The sequence below is a fragment of the Callorhinus ursinus genome, unplaced genomic scaffold, assembly GCF_003265705.2.
Source record: "Callorhinus ursinus isolate GAN/ISIS: 27379988/994484 unplaced genomic scaffold, GSC_fseal_2.0 scaffold10, whole genome shotgun sequence".
Taxonomy (NCBI): domain Eukaryota; kingdom Metazoa; phylum Chordata; class Mammalia; order Carnivora; family Otariidae; genus Callorhinus; species Callorhinus ursinus.
In genome coordinates, this window is record NW_027397072.1 from 16,339,604 (window position 1) to 16,357,438 (window position 17,835).

The following is a 17,835-nucleotide window of genomic DNA, read 5'->3' on the forward strand; positions in this document are numbered from 1 at the left end:
TTCCATGCAAGGCTGCGTTAGCTGAGGATAAATCTCACAGAGAACATATTCTCAAACAGGCAAAACAGGATATTTAACTTACCTATATGCAAATATGAGGCAAGATTTTTTTTCCTTAAAATTCTCCTGAAGGATATTACCATGTATTTGAGTCCTTACGAAGTCTCTTGTTTTAAAAGGCATTCTCGCAATTGCTTTATATTGAGAAATAAAATACTGCTTAAGGAAATTCTTTTATTTTGAAACACAAAATACTGCTTAGAGAAGATCTCCAAACTAAATCGACCTCAAACAAACTTTTAGATAACACCTAAGAGAAGCAGGTCAAATAAATTGGAAGTGAAGATGACATGCCTGAAAAAACTGAGATAACACAAAATGACTCCAATGAGTCAAAGATACATGTGAAATATCAAAGATATATTATGAAATGAGCTCCCCCAAAGGCAGTATTTCTAAATTAACATTTTAAGTAATTTAATATGCTATCATCTTAAAAGTAAAACAAGCAAATATATGCCCCATGATAAAATATGGAACAGCACCACCATCTATGAAAAGTTGTCTCAAAAAAATAACCCACTAAACCCCAATCTCAATAAAGCCAATAAAGTCGCCAGATCTAAATACTGTTTATCAGACATATGAGCAATATAAAAGCACAAAGTCAAGAGATAATACAAGAAAGTAATCATCTAATCCAGAATGTGGAAAGGGGGAGGACAGAAGAAAGAATATTATTCAGACTAAGAGGCTAAAATGTCAAATATATTGTGGAAACCTTGTCTGAATCATGATTTTAATAAACCAACTATAAAAAAGACTTTTTTGAGGGACGCCTGGGTGGCTCAGTTGTTAAGTGTCTGCCTTCGGCTCAGGTCATGATCCTGGGGTCCTGGGATCGAGTTCCACATTGGGGCTCCTTGCTCAGTGAGGAGCCTGCTTCTCCCTCTCCCTCTACTGCTCCCCCCGCTTGTGCTCTCTCTCTCTGACAAATAAATAAATAAAAATCTTAAAAAAAAAAGGCTTTTTTGAGAAAACCAGGGAAATCTAAATGCAGAATGAGTATATATGATATTCATGAATTTTGTTAGTGGTAATAATAGCAAGAGGATTATATATTTTAATAAGTTCTCATCAGGGGCACTGAGTGAGATCAAGAGTTGGATGCTTAACTGAGCCACCTCGGAGCCCCAGAGAATTTATGCTTAAACTGGCCTGCTGTCTGGGAGTTGCTATGAAACACTATTTTATAAAAAGTAAAATATTAGATTTCACGTAAGGTTGAATATCAGTGATAGATACCTGAAGATGCAATGCATTATTCTACTTCTGTGTTTAGTGTTTCCATAATAAAGCTTAATAAAATAAATATAACAATATGACAGAAGGCCATGTGAAACAGGTGGTATTCAAGCTGGGCCTTGAGGGATAAGCACAATTTGAAACCACTCCCCCCTTTTTAAACATTTATAAACTGCAGCTTATAAAAGTAGTTACTCCCCACAAGGTTAACGGACTTAGGTTCCAAGCTATTGTATAAACTCAGTATCACTGATTACTTTCTCAACTATATTTTTGACAAGTGGCATATGAATTTTTTTCCCCAAACACTGATTTCCAAATGAACACAAACATCTTTGGACTAATTTTTATCAGACACCATCCCCCAAAGAGAACTTTTTTTTTTTTTAAGATCTATTTATTTGAGTGAGCATGCACCTGTGGGGAGAGGGAAACAATCTCAAGCAGACTCCCTGCTGACCGTGGAGCCCAACATGGGGCTTGACCTCACAACCCTTGAGATCATGACCTTAGTTAAAATCAGGAGTCAGAAGCTCAACCAAGCCACCCAGATGCCCCCAGGGAACAAAGTTTATTTCACTCAATGTCATCCCAGAGATTGTACTAGGCACATTATATCTAATTCTATTATCCAGCAAAGTAGGTACTGTATTCTTACTTTATAAATAAGGAAACTGTGGCCAATTTCCATATCCTAATAGACAAAACTACTAAAATGGCATTTTTGATACTGTCAAGACTCCAAAGGCTCCATGTTCTTTTCCATACCAACCAAGCATAAACCATAAGTCAGCTTATATGTTAACTATACAACTCTCTTCAAGCTCCCCCCCCCCCCCCGGCCCTGCCCATCATCCTTTTGCTTACACTATTCAAGTCCCCTGGACAGGTCTTTGCCATTTATCTGTTCATATGTAAATACTACAAACTCAAAGTTTGGCTCAAATGCCACTTTTTCCATCAAAACCTACTCCCAAACAATCTTTTTCTTAATTCCCATGGCATTTAATTGGTATTTTCAATGTATTAGTAACATATTACCTGTTAAGACTTTTTTTTTTTTTTTAAAGATTTTATTTATCCATTTGACAGAGAGAGAGCGCACGAGCACGAACAGGGGGAGCAGCAGACAGGCAGAGGGAGAAGCAGGATCCCCAGCTGAGCAGGGAGCCCGACGCAGGACTCGATCCCAGGACTCTGGGATCAAGACCTGGGCCGCAGGCAGACACGTAACCAACTGAGCCACCCAGGCGCCCACCTGTTAAGACTTTAAAACTTCGGGACGCCTGGGTGGCTCAGTTGGTTGAGCATCTGCCTGCGGCTCAGGTCATGATCCCAGGGTCCTGGGATCGAGTCCCACATCGGGCTCCAGTCCCACATCGGGCTCCTTGCTTGGCAGAGAGCTTGCATCGACCTCTACCTGCTCTGCCTGCCACTCCCCTGCTTGTGCTCTCTCTGACAAAAAAATAAAATCTTAAAAAAAAAAAAAGACTTTAAAACTTCTCCATATCAGAATTAGGATAGGAAAAAACATGTAGCACAATTATGCAAACTATTCTGGTCACACCAGTGTTCCATGAAATGAGGGAGGGGATCAAAGGAAGAATACTAAGGATAGTATTAATAGGGAGAGGGAAACTGATCACATTATCAACTATGAGTCCATTTAAAAGCATGAGATAAATGTATTTAGGCATATATGGGGGGAAAAAAAGCCAGGATATAAGTGAAAAGGCAAGGTGAAAAGCACTCTATCATCCAGCTTTGTAAAAACAGGAAAAAAAACATTTATGTATAGAATAGAAAACAATCAGAAACTGTGACACAAATGTTATTAGTGACACATCTGGGAAAAGGGAATGCATGATTTTTATTTTATATTCTCTAATTATTTACTCCTTGAATATTTCCCACTCATTACTTATCTCTTTGGAAAATATTTAAATATAGGGGCGCCTGGGTGGCTCAGTCGGTAAGCGTCTGCCTTCAGCCCGGGTCATGATCCCAGGGTCCTGGGATCGAGCCCCCCATCAGGCTCCCTGCTCGGCAGGAAGCCTGCTTCTCCCTCTCCCACTCCCACTCCCTCTGCTTGTGTTCCCTCTCTCACTGTGTCTCTTTGTCAAATAAATAAATAAAATCATAAAAAAAGGAAGAAAACATTTAAATATATACATGCTGGAAATCACTAAACACATTTATATAGTTCTTAGTCAAGTCAGCTTGGAAATCAAAGGCCTTACATGGTAAAACTCAAGTATTTCATAAGTCCACCTACACATGGGGCACCTGGGTGGCTCAGTTGGTTAAGCGACTGCCTTCAGCTTGGGTTGTGATCCCAGGGTCCTGGAATCCAGCCCCACATCGGGTTCCTTGCTCAGCAGGGAGCCTGCTTCTCCCTCTGCCTGCCGTTCCTCCTGCCTGTGCCTGCACCTCCATGTCAAATAAATAAATAAAATCTTTCAAAAAAAAAAAGTACACCTATACATAAGGTATGTACAACTTACAAAGAAACACACCAGAAAAACATCTTTTCCATAAACTAGGTCATCACTTAAAAGAAAAATATTCTGGTCTTGTTTGTAAACTTCTAAGGGTTTTTAAGGCAATATAAAGGAATTTACACGTATACCCAATATCTCTAACCACACCTTTATGACACTTTGGGTGTTAAGAAAGCAAAATCTAATTTGTAGATCTAAATATTTTCTCATCACCTGATTTAAAGGCATTGTACGTATGTAGCTAGCACTTAGTTTCTAACCACTTCATGTAGGTTAGTTCTACCCTCTTTGATATATTCCTCAAAGTGTGTAAAAAAAAAAAAAAAAAAGGAACCAACCAAATCATACCTTTTAAACTCAATATATATTTGACAGTATGCTGTGACAAACAGGATTTACATATTTCTAGCCTTCTTTTTTTTTTAAGATTATTTATTTGAGGGTGCCTGGGTGGCTCAGTTGGTTAAGCAACTGCCTTCGGCTCAGGTCATCATCCTGGAGTCCCAGGATCGAGTCCTGGGATCGAGTCCAGCATCGGGCTCCCTGCTCAGCAGGGAGTCTGCTTCTCTCTGACCCTCCCCCCTCTCATGTGCTCTCTCTCTTTCTCTCTCTCTCAAATAAAATCCTTTAAAAAAAAGATTATTTGAGAGAGAGCAAAAGTGAGAGAGATCACAGAGGGAGAGAGGCAGAAGCCGACTTGCTGCTGAGCAGAAACCCGATGCAGGGCTCGATTCCAGGACCCTGGGATCATGACCTGAGCTGAAGGCAGATGCCTAACTGACCGAGCCACCCAGGCGCCCCCATATTTCTTGCTTTCAAAGTAAAGTTCATAGTATTGTTTCTGCTTAGTAAGTACTGAGAAAGGCTTAGGAAAGAAAACACAAACTGTTTTTTAGGCTTTTATCTTACTTTTTAAAGATTTATTATGGAATGCCTGGGTGGCTCAGTTGGTTTAGCACCTGACTCTTGATTTTTGGCTCCGGTCATGATCTCTGGGCCTTGGGATTGAGTCCCACGTTTGGCTCCATGCTCAATGCAGAGTCTACTTGAGATTCTCTCTCCCTTTGCCCCTCCCCCCATTCGCCCTCCCTCTCTCTCAAGTAAATCTTAAAAATAAAAAGGATTTTTGAGAAAGTGCATGCATGAGTGAGGGAGGAGGAGAGGAGCTTAAGTAGACTCCCTGCTGAGCATGAACAGCTCTATCCCATTGCCCTAAGATCATAACCTGAGCTGAAACCAAGAGCTGGACACTCAAACAACTGAGCCACCCAGACATCCCATGGTGAGCTTTAAAAAAAAAAAAAAAAAAAATTGCCATTACTCCTATCGCCCAACCACTGATCTGAATTCCCAATAGAAGCCAAAATACTCACCGTTCTATCCTGTTTTCATTCCTAACAGCAATGTGAATGAATTAAGACTAAATGAGATTAACCACTAAAGGACGCTAACTTTTTTTTTTTTTTAAAGATTTTATTTATTTGATAGAGAGCGACACAGCGAGAGAGGGAACACAAGCAGGGGGAGAGGCAGAGGGAGAGGGAGAAGCAGGCTTCCTGCGGAGCAGGGAGCGCGATGTGGGGCTCGATCCCAGGACCCTGGGATCATGACCTGAGCCGAAGGCAGACGCTTAACGACTGAGCCACCCAGGCGCCTCAAGGACGCTAACTTTTTAAGTTCTGTGCCCTAAAGGCTTAACCATCTGTAAAACACACCACATTAAGATTTGGGACGGATCAGAGGTATGCATTTCTTAGTATATACAAGAAGGACCTGTTAACTGATTCCCAGAAAACTAAATGTGCTAACATTTTGGAAATTTTTCATGTATCCCCAATTTTAAGGCCACTAGTTCTCAAAACCTGAGTGCATCAGAATCTAGGTAGAAGATTTAAATCTGCACACTCAGTTCCCACTTACATAAAACTTATTTGAATTACTCCGGGCAGGGAAACAGGGACAGATTTTTATTAGTATTTTTTTAAAGTTCTCCAAATGATGCTTCCCTGTATGGAAAGGACTGAGACCCTCACACATTACCATATCAGTTATAGCTAAGGAATATATCCACACACACTCTACTGGTTTTCCAAATAAAAAAATTTTTAATCATTCATCATGGTGTAACAGATGAATCTGAATCAAAGTATCTAGAATATGGCTCCATGTTTGTCCCAATCTAGGTGAACGAACTCAGAACAGTTGAACACTGGTCCTCTTTTCCCGTTTGCAAATGAGAATATGCCTCCCTCACAGGATTACTTTGAAAAATAAATGAGATAATATATGAAATTAAAATATAAGTGCTTTCTAGAGTATTAATGATCTACCATAATGCGCGAGTATCTTCTTGTTTAAAAAATCAACATAAAACCCTCTAACCCAGAATTTCTCTTCTGGGAATTTACCTTACATAAACAGCACCAACACAAGAAGGATGAACAGCATAACAATAGTTACTGCAGCACCGCTTCCAGTGCTTCAAAAATAAGAATTGAACAACTCACCTCTGAAACTAATAATACACTCTATGTTAATTACCTGAATTTAAATATAAAATAAAAATAGGAAACAAAAAAAATTGAACACAAACTCAACAGAAAAGTGGTTTAGCAAAATAAAAATCTATGTATTGAATGCTGTAAATTATTAAAGTTACATATACAAATACAGTAAAATGTCTATGATATTAAATAAAAATACCAAGTTGCCTAAGGTGTTATCATACAATCCCTTTTTTTTTTTTTAAAGATTTTATTTATTTATTTGACAGAGACAGACACAGGGAGAGACGGAACACAAGCACAGGGAGCGGGAAAGGGAGAAGCAAGCATCCCGCCTGGCAGGGAGCCTGACGTGGGGCTTGATCCCCAGGACCCTGGGACCTTGACCCAAGCTGAAGGCAGACGCCTAACGACTGAGCCACCCAGGCGCCCCAATCCTTTTGTTTAAAAGAGAGAAGCAATACCATAATTATGTATTTGTGTGGACTATAACAAAATAAACACTGAGCTCTGGTAGGATAGGAGGTACGACTGGCTTTATCTTTGAATTTTTTCTGTGTTGTAACGCTCACTAAAGTTAGCAAAATAAAGCTTTTTTTTTAAAGGTCCTATATTAATACTGTTTAAATGCACTATAGTTCAGAGGCTTTTTTTTTTTTTAAGATTTTATTTATTTGACAGAGAGAGACACAGTGAGAGAGGGAACACAAGCGAGAGGGAGAAAACAGGCTTCCCGTGGAGCAGGGTTCCCGTGGAGCAGGGAGCCTGACGCGGGGCTCGATGCCAGGACCCTGGGATCATGACCTGAGCCGAAGGCAGACGCTTAACGACTGAGCCATCCAGGCACCCCATAGTTCAGAGGCTTTATCACAGAATAAAGTACCAGTGATCCTGTGTTATTTTCAATTCACTTTAGTACTAGGTTGAATGCGTAAGAAGTGAAGACTTGTCTCAAATGGTTGTCTAGCAGTTTTCAATTATTATACATAATCAATCAGAATCAATATAGCACCAAGGAGAAATATCCTAAGAAATGTTAGGGTGTAACAGAACTAAAGGAGTCATTTCAATGCATGATCTGAGACAACTGAGAAAAAATAAAAACCATTCTAAGCAGCAGACTCGAATGCAGTTTTAAAAGGGGTTTTTTTCTAAATGTTCTTTTTATTTTTCTTATGGTATTATTTATTTATTAGAAGAGAGAGAGAGAGCACGTGCATGTGTGCACAAGCAGGGGGAGCAGCAGGCAGAGGGAGAAGCAGGCTCCCCACTGATCAGGGAGTCTGATGTGGGACTCGATCCCAGGACTCTCAGCTCATGAGTTGAGCTGAATGCAGACACTTAACCGACTGAGCCACCCAGGTGTCCCGGATTTTTTTCTTTAGACCAGAATTTTCCAAAGTGTTTTCCTTAATCAACAACTCACAGTGTTCTTTGAAATAAGAGGTTCCCTGTCCAATACATTTATATGCTGCTCCCTGGTACCCATTTGTTCTTTTGCAAGCTGAGCACATGGTCATTACAGAATTCATTCTCACACAGTAAGTCCTACAGTTAAAATGGCTTAACTTTAATCCAATATTACCATAACTTTCTTCTGTAAATATGTTAATGCAAAAGAAGTTATTTTGAGCAGTATTTCTAGTCATTTCCAAGAAAAAGAAAAAAATTAGTCAATTATATAACATATTTCAACTCTTAACTTTTGTCTAGGAAAACCTCACAACTTAAAACAGTTAAAATAGGGGCGCCTGGGTGGCTCAGATGGTTAAGCGTCTGCCTTCGGCTCGGGTCATGTGGGATCAAAGCCCCACATTGGGCTCCCTGCTCAGCGGGAAGCCTGCTTCTCCCTCTGCCTCTGCCTCTCTCCCTGCTCATGCTCTCTCTCTCTGTATCTCTGTGTCTCAGATGAATAAATAAAATCTTAAAAAAAAAAACAGTTAAAATATATTTAGTTTATGACTACTATGAACAGTCTATGAAAAAAATATGAGCTGTATAAACTTTTCCATTAAGTAAGAGTAATCTTTTAGGTGAAGAGTTATGATTTTTAAAATTCCTCAAATATTCAAGAACAAGTCTTTAATTGATGATCACTTTTTCCCCCAATAACTTTAAGTGATGTGACTTAACCAATTTCTTAAAGATGTTTCAGTTTTTAAAAACTTTCCAGGGGCGCCTGCGTGACTCAGTCATTAAGCGTCTGCCTTCAGCTCAGGTCATGGTCCCAGGGTCCTGGGATGGAGCCCCACATCGGGCTCCCTGCTCAGCGGGAAGCCTGCTTCTCCTTCCCCCACTCCCCCTGCTTGTGTTCCCTGTCTCACTGTGTCTCTCTCTGTCAAATACATAAATAAAATCTTTAAAAAAAAAAACTTTCCAGGGCGCCTCGTGGCTCAGTTGGTTAAGCGTCTGCCTTCGGCTCAGGTCATGATCTCAGGGTCCTGGGATTGAGCCTCATGTTGGGCTCCCTACTCAGCCCTCTCCTTCTGCTGCTCCCCCTGCTTGTGCTCTCCTTCTCTTTCTCTCTCATGTAAAAAACAAAACAAAACAAAAAAACAATTAAAACAAAACAAAAACTTTCCAAGTTGTTGCTTAGAAAACAACAAAAAAACAAATGCCTACTGGCCACCTAGCTGGCTCAGAAGAGCATGCAACTCCATCTCCAGGATGTGAGTTTCAGCCCTAAGTTGGGTATAGAGATCAGTTTATTTTTTTTAAAGATTTTATTTATTTATTTGACAGAAGGAGACAGCAAGAGGGAACACAAGCAGGGGGAGTGGGAGAGGGAGAAGCAGTCCTCCTGAGGAGCAGGGAGCCCTGCTTCTCTCTCTCCCACTCCCTCTGCTGCTTGTGTTCCCTCTCTTGCTTTCTCTCTGTCAAATAAATAAATAAATAAATAAAATCTTTAAAAAAAAAATAGATAGATACGGATGCCTGGACAGCTCAGTTGGTTAAGTGTCCTGGGATCAAGTCCCCTATCAGGCTCCCTGCTCAGCGAGGACTCTGCTTCTCCCTCTGCCTGTGCTCGCTCACTCTCTCTCGGACAAATAAATAATCTTTATAAATAAATAAATAACTTAAAAGAAAACCAAATGCCTAGGCTACAATGTCTGAAAAGAGAAACCAAATCTGTTAAGTTTCCAGGACTACCTTATATACCAAAAAAAGGTCTATTCCTGAGTAGACTTTTTTTTAAAGATTTTATTTCTTTATTTATTTGAGAGAGCGAGAATGAGAGAGAGAGAGAGCGCACATGAGAGGGGGAAGGGTCAGAGGGAGAAGCAGACTCCCTGCTGAGCAGGGAGCCTGATGTGGGACTCGATCCCGGGACTCCAAGATCATGACCTGAGCTGAAGGCAGTCGCTTAACCGACTGAGCCACCCAGGCGCCCCCTATTCCTGAGTAGATTTTAAATGAAACTTGCTATAAACAAAAATTTTTTTTAAAGTAGGCTCCATGCCGAGTGTGGAGCCCAACTCAGGGCTTGAACTCACAACCCTGAGATCGAGTCAGATGCTCGGGGCACCTGGGTGGCTCAGCAGTTAAGCATCTGCCTTCAGCTGAGGTCATGATCCCAGGGTCCTGGGATCAAGCCCCGCATCAGGGTCCCTACTTTGCGAGAAGCCTGCTTCTCCCTCTCTCACTCCCCCTGCTTGTGTTCCCTCTCTCACTGTGTCTCTCTCTGTCAAATAAAAAAAACTTAAAAAAAAAAAAAGTCAGATGCTTAACCTACTGAGGCACTCAGGTGCCCCTTAAATTAAAAAAAAAAAAACTTTTTAAAGATTTTATCTATTTGAGACAGAGAGAGAAAGCATGAGAGGGGAAGAGGGAGAGGGAGAAGCAGACTCCCCACTGAGCACGGAGCCCAAAGTGGGGCTCAATCCCAGAACCCTGAGATCATGACCTGAGCCTGAGGCAGACACTTAAGTGACTGAGCCACCCAGGCGCCCCTAAATAACAATTTCTGAAAGGTACATGAAGTATCTCATAGGAAATATACACACTAAAACAAAACTCATCTTAGGAAAATAACAAAATAGTAAGTAAACTCTTAAGTTTAACTTCTGAAGATACAAAGATAAAAGGGAAAACACAATTACAATTCTCACTACCCATAGGAAAAAAATATACCAACAATTCCTCATAGGTAACCCTATTTCTAGCACTAAGCTTTCAAAGAAATTTTTTATATGGGATATTACAGAGGACACAGAATTATAACAGAAAATCCCAACAACATTCTCTCAACAGATGCAAGGTTTCATAATCTTATTTTTTATAGTCAGTCCCTCAAGGAAAGCCATGCACCTAACTTGTAACACAATCCAGGGAAAGCAATTCCACAGTTAATTCTGTAAGGGTTCCAGGACAATATGGTCTAAATCTTCCCAGGTTATAATCTTGGATATCCGAAGTCTTTCAGGATTATCCAAATCAGAAAAAGCCTTTAAATCTGGTGGGTCCCCCTACTTATTTCTCCAGTCACTTATGGGGAGGGGGAAGCATGTGTGCATGCACACAAGCAGGGAGAGCAGCAGGCAGAGGGTGAGGGAGAAGTAGGCTCCCGCTAAGCAGGGAGCCCTACATGGGGCTCGATTCCAGGGTCCCCGGATCACGACCTGAGCAGAAGGCAGACTCCTAACCAACTGAGCCACCCAGGCACCCATCCAGTCATATCTTTTTTTTCAAAGATTATTTATTTATTTGACAGAGAGAGAAAGCACAACTAGGCAGAGAGGCAGGCAGAGGGAGAAAGAGAAGCAGGCTCCTCACTGAGCAGGTAGCCGATGCGGGGCTCGATCCCAGGACCCTGGGATCATGACCTGAACCAAAGGCAGATGCTTAACCGAATGAGTCACCCAGGTGCCCCCAGTCATATCTTTTCCATTTTCCCTACTTCCATGTCAAGTTCCGCTATTCTCCCTTATCAGGGTCACTACCCATATTAATCCCTCCAGCTGCATGCCGTTTCACCTATCTCTTGACTAAATTAATTTCTCCAAGTCTTTTTTTTTTCATTCTAAAAGTAGGCTCCACGCCCAACATGGAGCTTGAATTTATGACCCTGAAATCAAGAGTTGCATGCTCTACTGACTGAGCCAAAAAAGGCGCCCCTCTCAAGTCTTAAGACTAACTTAACCTCATGTGAAAAGCTCTTCCTGACCCCTGCAATGTCTACCTATGTGAGTCCACAGCACTTTAACACAACATGCGTAGCACTTTGTGTACTGCACTGCAATCACAAGTTTAATCGTCTTACTCTTCGCTTTGCCATAAACTCAATTAACAAGGATCTGGTACCACCGGGCGCCTGGGTGGCTCAGTTGGTTAAGGATCTGGTACCACCAATATCTAAAGAAAGTCTGGCACATCACAGGCCTACAAATCTCAAAAAAAAAATGTGTGCAAGTTTCTGGTAGTCTACTCTAATGAGAAGATAAAACTTAGAATATCCAGAGTAACAAATGGGACTGAATGTTCCTCAAATAATACTCCACGACCATCTTGTCAACCAGACTTAAAATAAAAATTAGCTAACAATTTATCTTTGGCAAGCTCCTACACAGAGTACTCCCATTTCCGCTAGTGTAGGAGCAATGTAACGTAGAGATTAAATGAAGGCACCTAAGACTTTCCCCTTACATTCCTTTTCAGCAATCAACTGTATTTCAACTGCAAGGTGGTCCAAGAAAACATCTCCAGGGAAAACTGCAGCTATCATCTTCTCAAAACTTCTAATCTTGCTTATTTTATATCAGTTTTAAAGATTCAGATGGTACTACAAAAAATTTACTATTTTACATTTACTCAAGCTTAAAGTGCTGATAAACTACTAAATAGATGTTAATAAATGACCTGATCACCAAAATGGAAAACACAAGTAGCCCTTATCTGTATATAATTTTTGGTATTTAACAAAATCAGACAAAACCATCCATATTTTTCTCTACCTACAATTTGCCTTATCTGACTGCCTAGAAAAGACCTATACTTAGGGTTAGCTTGTCTCTACTCATTTACCTTCTTTAATGTCTGAATGAATAAAACCAGTTGCATCTTACAGTCAAGAGGATATCCCACTGATCCCTAAATAAGTCTTTCAAAAACCATGCCTAAAATCACAGATCACCACTTTGAGATCTAAAACTCTTGATATGAAATGTCCACTACAATAGAAATCACAAAGATCTGGGGTGCCTGGGTGGCTCAGTTGATGAAGCACTGCCTCTTGATTTGGGCTCAGGTCATGATCTCAGGGTCCTGGGATCAAGCACTGCACTGGGCCCCACGTTCAGCAGCGAGTCGGCTTGAGGATGCTCTCTGCCCCCCACCTCCTGTGCTCTCACTCTCTCAAATAAATGTTTAAAAAAAAAAAAAGTGTAAAAAGAGCCTTTTATACCCCAACCCCTGTCACATCACACACCATTTTTTATATACTCTGGCAGTCAGTTGCAGGTTTTATTCTCCTGGGCAGGTGTTCAATAGATGGTTTTGTAACGTTTTATAGTCCATTTCACCAATCCCTTCCTGGAAGGGAAGTTTTGTGGTTCAAATGCATCTTTCGCCTTAGGTAGGTCATGACTGCCTTTTTTCTTTCCCTGTCCCATTTTCAGTCCAAAGTATTCTGACATTCCAGCTACCCCTTCTCCCTTCACACTTCCCCTTTTCTGTACTTGGAAGCGAAATCCTGGGATATGAACATAAGGTGTACACCTTTGCATGTTTTTCTAGTACTCTACTCCAACATCTTTTATCTCTCTAAAGTAGAATAGTAAGAGAATAAGAAGTAAAAATCCAGGGGCCCCTGGGTGGCTCGACCTCGGCCCAGGTCATCATCTCAGGGCCCTAGGATCGAGCCCCGCATCAGGCTCCTTGCTCAGCGGGGAGTCTGCGCGTGCGCGCGCTCGCTCTCTCTCTCTGTCAAATAAATAAAATAAAATCTTTTAAAAAAAGTAATAATCTGTAATACGTAAACTAAAAATGGATGGGATTACAGCAGCTAAATTTGCAGAGGTGAAATATACCAAAGAAACTATGATTTTTGCCAACGTGCTTGAATAACCCATACTTTTTTAATTCTTTAAAGCACTTTAGAGGAGTGCCTGGGTGGCTCAGTCGTTAAGTGTCTGCCTTCGGCTCGGGTCATGATCCCGGGGTCCTGGGATCGAGCCCTGCATCGGGCTCCCTGCTCGGTGGGAGCCCTGCTTCTCCCTCTCCCACTCCCCCTGCTTGGGTTCCCTCTCTGTCTCTCTTTGTCAAATAAAATCTTAAGAGAAAAAAAAGGCACTTTAGAAAAATAGAGAAAGGAGCCAGGAAACGGTCAAATAAAACTTTTCATTTGAGAAAAAGGTCAACAAAAGACAAAAATGTCCACAATTTCATTAAGAACTAAATGACTTGGGACGCCTGGGTGGTTCAGTCTGGTTAGGCATCTGCCTTCGGCTGGGGAGAGTCCCAGGATTGAGTCTGGCCATCAGGCTCCTTACTCAGCAGAGAGCCTGCTTCTCCCTCTGCCTGCCGCTCCCCCTGCTTGTGCTCTCTCACTTGTGCTCTCTCTCTGACAAATAAAATCCTTTTTTTTTTTTAAAGTTTCACTTATTTATTTGAGACAGAGATAGCGAGAGAAAGAGCAAGAGCAGGGGAAGAGGGAGAAGCAGGCTCCTCGCCAAGCAGGGAGCCCAATGCAGGACTCTCCTGGGATCATGACCTGAGCTGAAGGCAGACAGATGCTTAACCGACTGAGCCACCCAGGCGCCCCACAAATAAAATCTTTTTTTAAAAAAAGAATTAAATGACTCTTTAGAAGGTGACATTGTTTAATTAGGCAAGTCTTAATTTTTTTTAAAGATTTTTATTTATTTGAGAGAGAGAGATATAGTGAGAGAGGGAACACAAGCAGGGGGAGTGGGAGAGGGAAATGCAGGCTTCCCGCGGAGCACGGAGCCCGACGTGGGGCTCGATCCCAGGACCCCGGGATCATGACCCGAGCCAAAGGCAGACGCTTAACGACTGAGCCACCCAGGCGCCCCAAGTCTTAATTTTTTATTTATAAAGAAGTTGGATCAGTTGGATGAAAAAGGCACTAAGAAAAAAAAAATACATTAACCTTATGTCTGTAAAAACACTGCTACCTGAAACTCTGAGAAGAAAAATGCATTTACCATGAAACTATGTAATAATTCTATACTGTTTCACTGGAAAGGCTTCAAAGTAATAGCTCTGTAAATTCACTTTTCCCACTACAAAAGCAATACATTTTAAGTGAAAAAATCTACTTTCCTAAACATAAAAATCACTATTAAAATATTAGCTTCTAAATGATAAAGTTTGAAGGAAAACTTTTTCCACCACATCAGAATTCAGAAGTGAGAGACACAGGAACTAGACTGATAGCAATTCAACTATCTCCTTTTACTGACCAAGCTACAATGGAACGACTAATTTAGACCTAGGCCAGTGGGGTTCCTACCACCATAGCCCTTAGTTATCCTAAACCAGTCACAGATAGCAATGGACAACTGATGGTCCTCCAAAAAGGCACAGAGTCTATCATGGTGGCCTCAAGAAGCAGAACAAAGTGCTTTCTGCAGGGGGCAGACTTCCAAAGAGAAAGAGAGAAAGGAGGCTATGTCAAACTCTTATCAGTTCCTTCTTACAAATTCACCCGGCAGGAGTCAAGTGGGACAACAGGAGCCAAGTCAGACTGTTTTTAATGCCTTAAAAACAGCAAGAAATCTAATACATCACAAACCAATTTATTAGTTATTAGTACAATTTTTATATTAATCATACACGTCAGTAAAACAGCCACAAGCTGCAAGCCAAAGCCATACGAGATACACTCAGTTATTTAAAATCCTAAATCTTAAGAACATGAAAAAAATACCGATTATTTTGCTATGTTAGAAATCCAACAAATTTAAAGGTCATTGAATTAGGAAGTATGGAGAACTTGAGTCCAGGAGACAGGAACCAACCTCCACTTAAAAGTATGAAGATCTTGTCAATGTCTATAAAAACAAAACTATCTGGTCACTGACCAGATCGGATTTGGATGTCAGACCTGGCCCAAATCTCTATTATAGTTACTTCTAAGTACCTACACAGGAAGACAAATTATTTCAACACCAGAAAGATTTATAAACAAGTATGGAAGGTTTAAGAGAAACAAAATCCTAGTATTACCTTTGTTGAGACTGCACAGTTTGGCTTACCTAAGAAAAACTGGTCTATTAAAGTGTACAACCCTGTAAGACCAATTTAAATATGGCAGTAATTTAGACTTTTAAGTTGAAATCTTACTAAATATTAAAACATCTAAGGGAACTTCGCACTCAAATTAACTATGTATAAAAATTAAAGTTTAAATTTTCTTGAAAATGTTCAAGTTTGTTAATAGCAAATCTAACTTGAAGATTAAATAGCCAGACTTGTACAAATAAGAAAAAAGAACTTAAAAGCTTAAGAACCAGGATTCTGAAATATAACTGATTTTTTAAATCAGTGTAAACCTTTACTGGGTACAAAAAACCGCCCTTCAGGACACCAAAGGACAATTCTACAAAACTTAAGTTCACCAAAAATTGAACTTTAAAAGACATTCATGCAAAAGGGAAATATCAACAACTATTCACGCTGCCTGTGCAGATGAAGCAAATCATCTTTAAAAAGAAACCAATTAAAAATATTTGTCCTACGATTCTTAGCCAGAATTCCTTAAATCGTCCTGCGATACTCCAGGTCACATGGTGAGTCACCTATTAAACACGAAATCTAAGCAGTAAACAAGCTTTTAAAATCCTTAGGTAACTCCCTTTATTAAAATTGTTTTTTTGATATACCTTTACAGATACTATATTTCTCGTAAGCGTTTAAAAGCATTTGTCTTATAAAGCTTTCCCTAAAAACCTTTACCGAAAAAAACCTATCACCAGTTTTATGTTAAAATCTCACAAACTCCGAAATCCTGACTTTAACTGACATGACTGTCTTATTACACCTAATATGCTCGCAATATTAACCCCCAGAATGTTTAAATATGTGTTAGAATGAAAAACGAAGTTAAGAAAAATGGGTTTTCCCGAGCTGTGTTCTAACTTTTACACGCGTTTGGGAATAAAACTTTAAACAATTATTCCAAAATTTGGCCCAATTCAGACACAAAACTATTGCTAAAATGCCTGAAGCTTCTAATCTTTTCTTTCGTTTTAATTTATACACCTGAGTGTCGAAATCTGTTCCGGTAACAGAAACATAACATTCCTTAATAATGGCACCTAACGTGTCTAACCCAAGTCGCTGTTTCTTTCATACCCACACCTGTCTGCCGAAAGCTTTTCCCGGACACACTCGGCTCCCCGAAAATTCCCACACTTGTTTTCATAAACCCACTCCTTCCTCTTCGCCCACTTCCAACTCGCACACTTCTCTGGATCTACCGGCCTCTCCCCTCTTAACGACCATGGGCTAAACGGACAGCTCGGTCCCTAACCCCAAGCGCCGAGAAACCCAGGACTAGTGGGGTGGGTCCCCCAGCGCCGAAAGGCAGTGGCGTGGGGGAGGAAAGGAAGCGGGAGAGCCGAGCCCCCCCCCCCCCGAGCCGGGCGCACACCCCCTTCCGGCACCCCTCCCCCCGCATTGTGCGAGCGGGCCCCGGGCCCCAGGCCGCAGCCTTCCCGGGCTGCTGCAGGCCCCGTCCGCCCTCCCGCCCTGCGGGCTGCTCCCGCCGAGACCGCCACACAAAGCCCGGGAAGCCAGCTCCTGCGGCGCCAGAGCACGGGGAGAGGGAGCAAAGGCGGACTGACTTACGGGGCTGCTGCGGCCGCGCTGCCTCAGCCGGGGACACCGACCGTTGGGCACACGGCGGCGTCGCTCTTGGCCGTCCTTCCCTCCTCCGCCTTCGGTGGCGGCAATATCTTCTTTCTCCACCTACCTCCCTCCCCCCCACCCCACCTCCTCCTTCTCCTCCCCCTCCTCCTCCGAACCACCGAAGTACCGAGGGTGAGACACAGAGACTCACAACAACATGGCTGCCACCGCCGCCTCCCCTCCCCTCCCCCCCCCGCCCACCGGGCGCGCGCAAGGCACTCCGGGAGAAAGGGGAGGGGGAGCACTCACCGAGGTGCGGCTCCTCTCAGTGGCTTCCGTCGCTTCTCCCGCGCTCCGGGCGCCGGCCGGCGGGAGCTCTACGCGTGCGCACGCTCTCTGCGCTCGCGCGTTTCTGCCGCCCCTCAGGCGTGTGCTCCCCCGCCCTCACCTTGCGGGCTCGCCGCTGGTTCCGGGCTCGGCGGCGGCGCCAGACGGGGACGCTCGCCTGAGTTCGGGCGGCGCAGGCGTGATGTCGCCGAGCACCGCGTTCGCCTGTGTCTTCCCGCGTGGGGCCTCGACTTCCGAATTCGCTTACCCTCCGCTTCCTCCCCGGTAGCTCATTGTTCTCCGCCAACAGCCTGTGCGGGTGTCATTGCCCTTGACCGCGCGGTACTCCTCGAACTTCGCTTCTGGGGTGCTGGCACCCACAGGAGCCA

At 42.3% G+C, this 17,835-nt stretch overlaps 1 protein-coding gene across 6 annotated transcripts in view; it reads right to left on the reverse strand.

Annotated features, from left to right (window-relative positions):
• PUM2 (pumilio RNA binding family member 2) overlaps positions 1-17,551 on the reverse strand; it is a 103,234-nt gene extending 85,683 nt beyond the window's left edge. For 5 of the 6 annotated variants that reach the window (XM_073897034.1, XM_025867796.2, XM_025867795.2 and 2 more), the window contains exon 1: positions 17,120-17,275. The gene's annotated coding sequence lies outside the window, so the exon portion shown is untranslated. Of the gene's footprint in view, positions 1-17,119; positions 17,276-17,428 lie in introns of those variants that run through there. The other variant, XM_073897033.1, reaches the window with a different exon arrangement.
• Between the last annotated feature and the right edge of the window lie 284 nt (positions 17,552-17,835).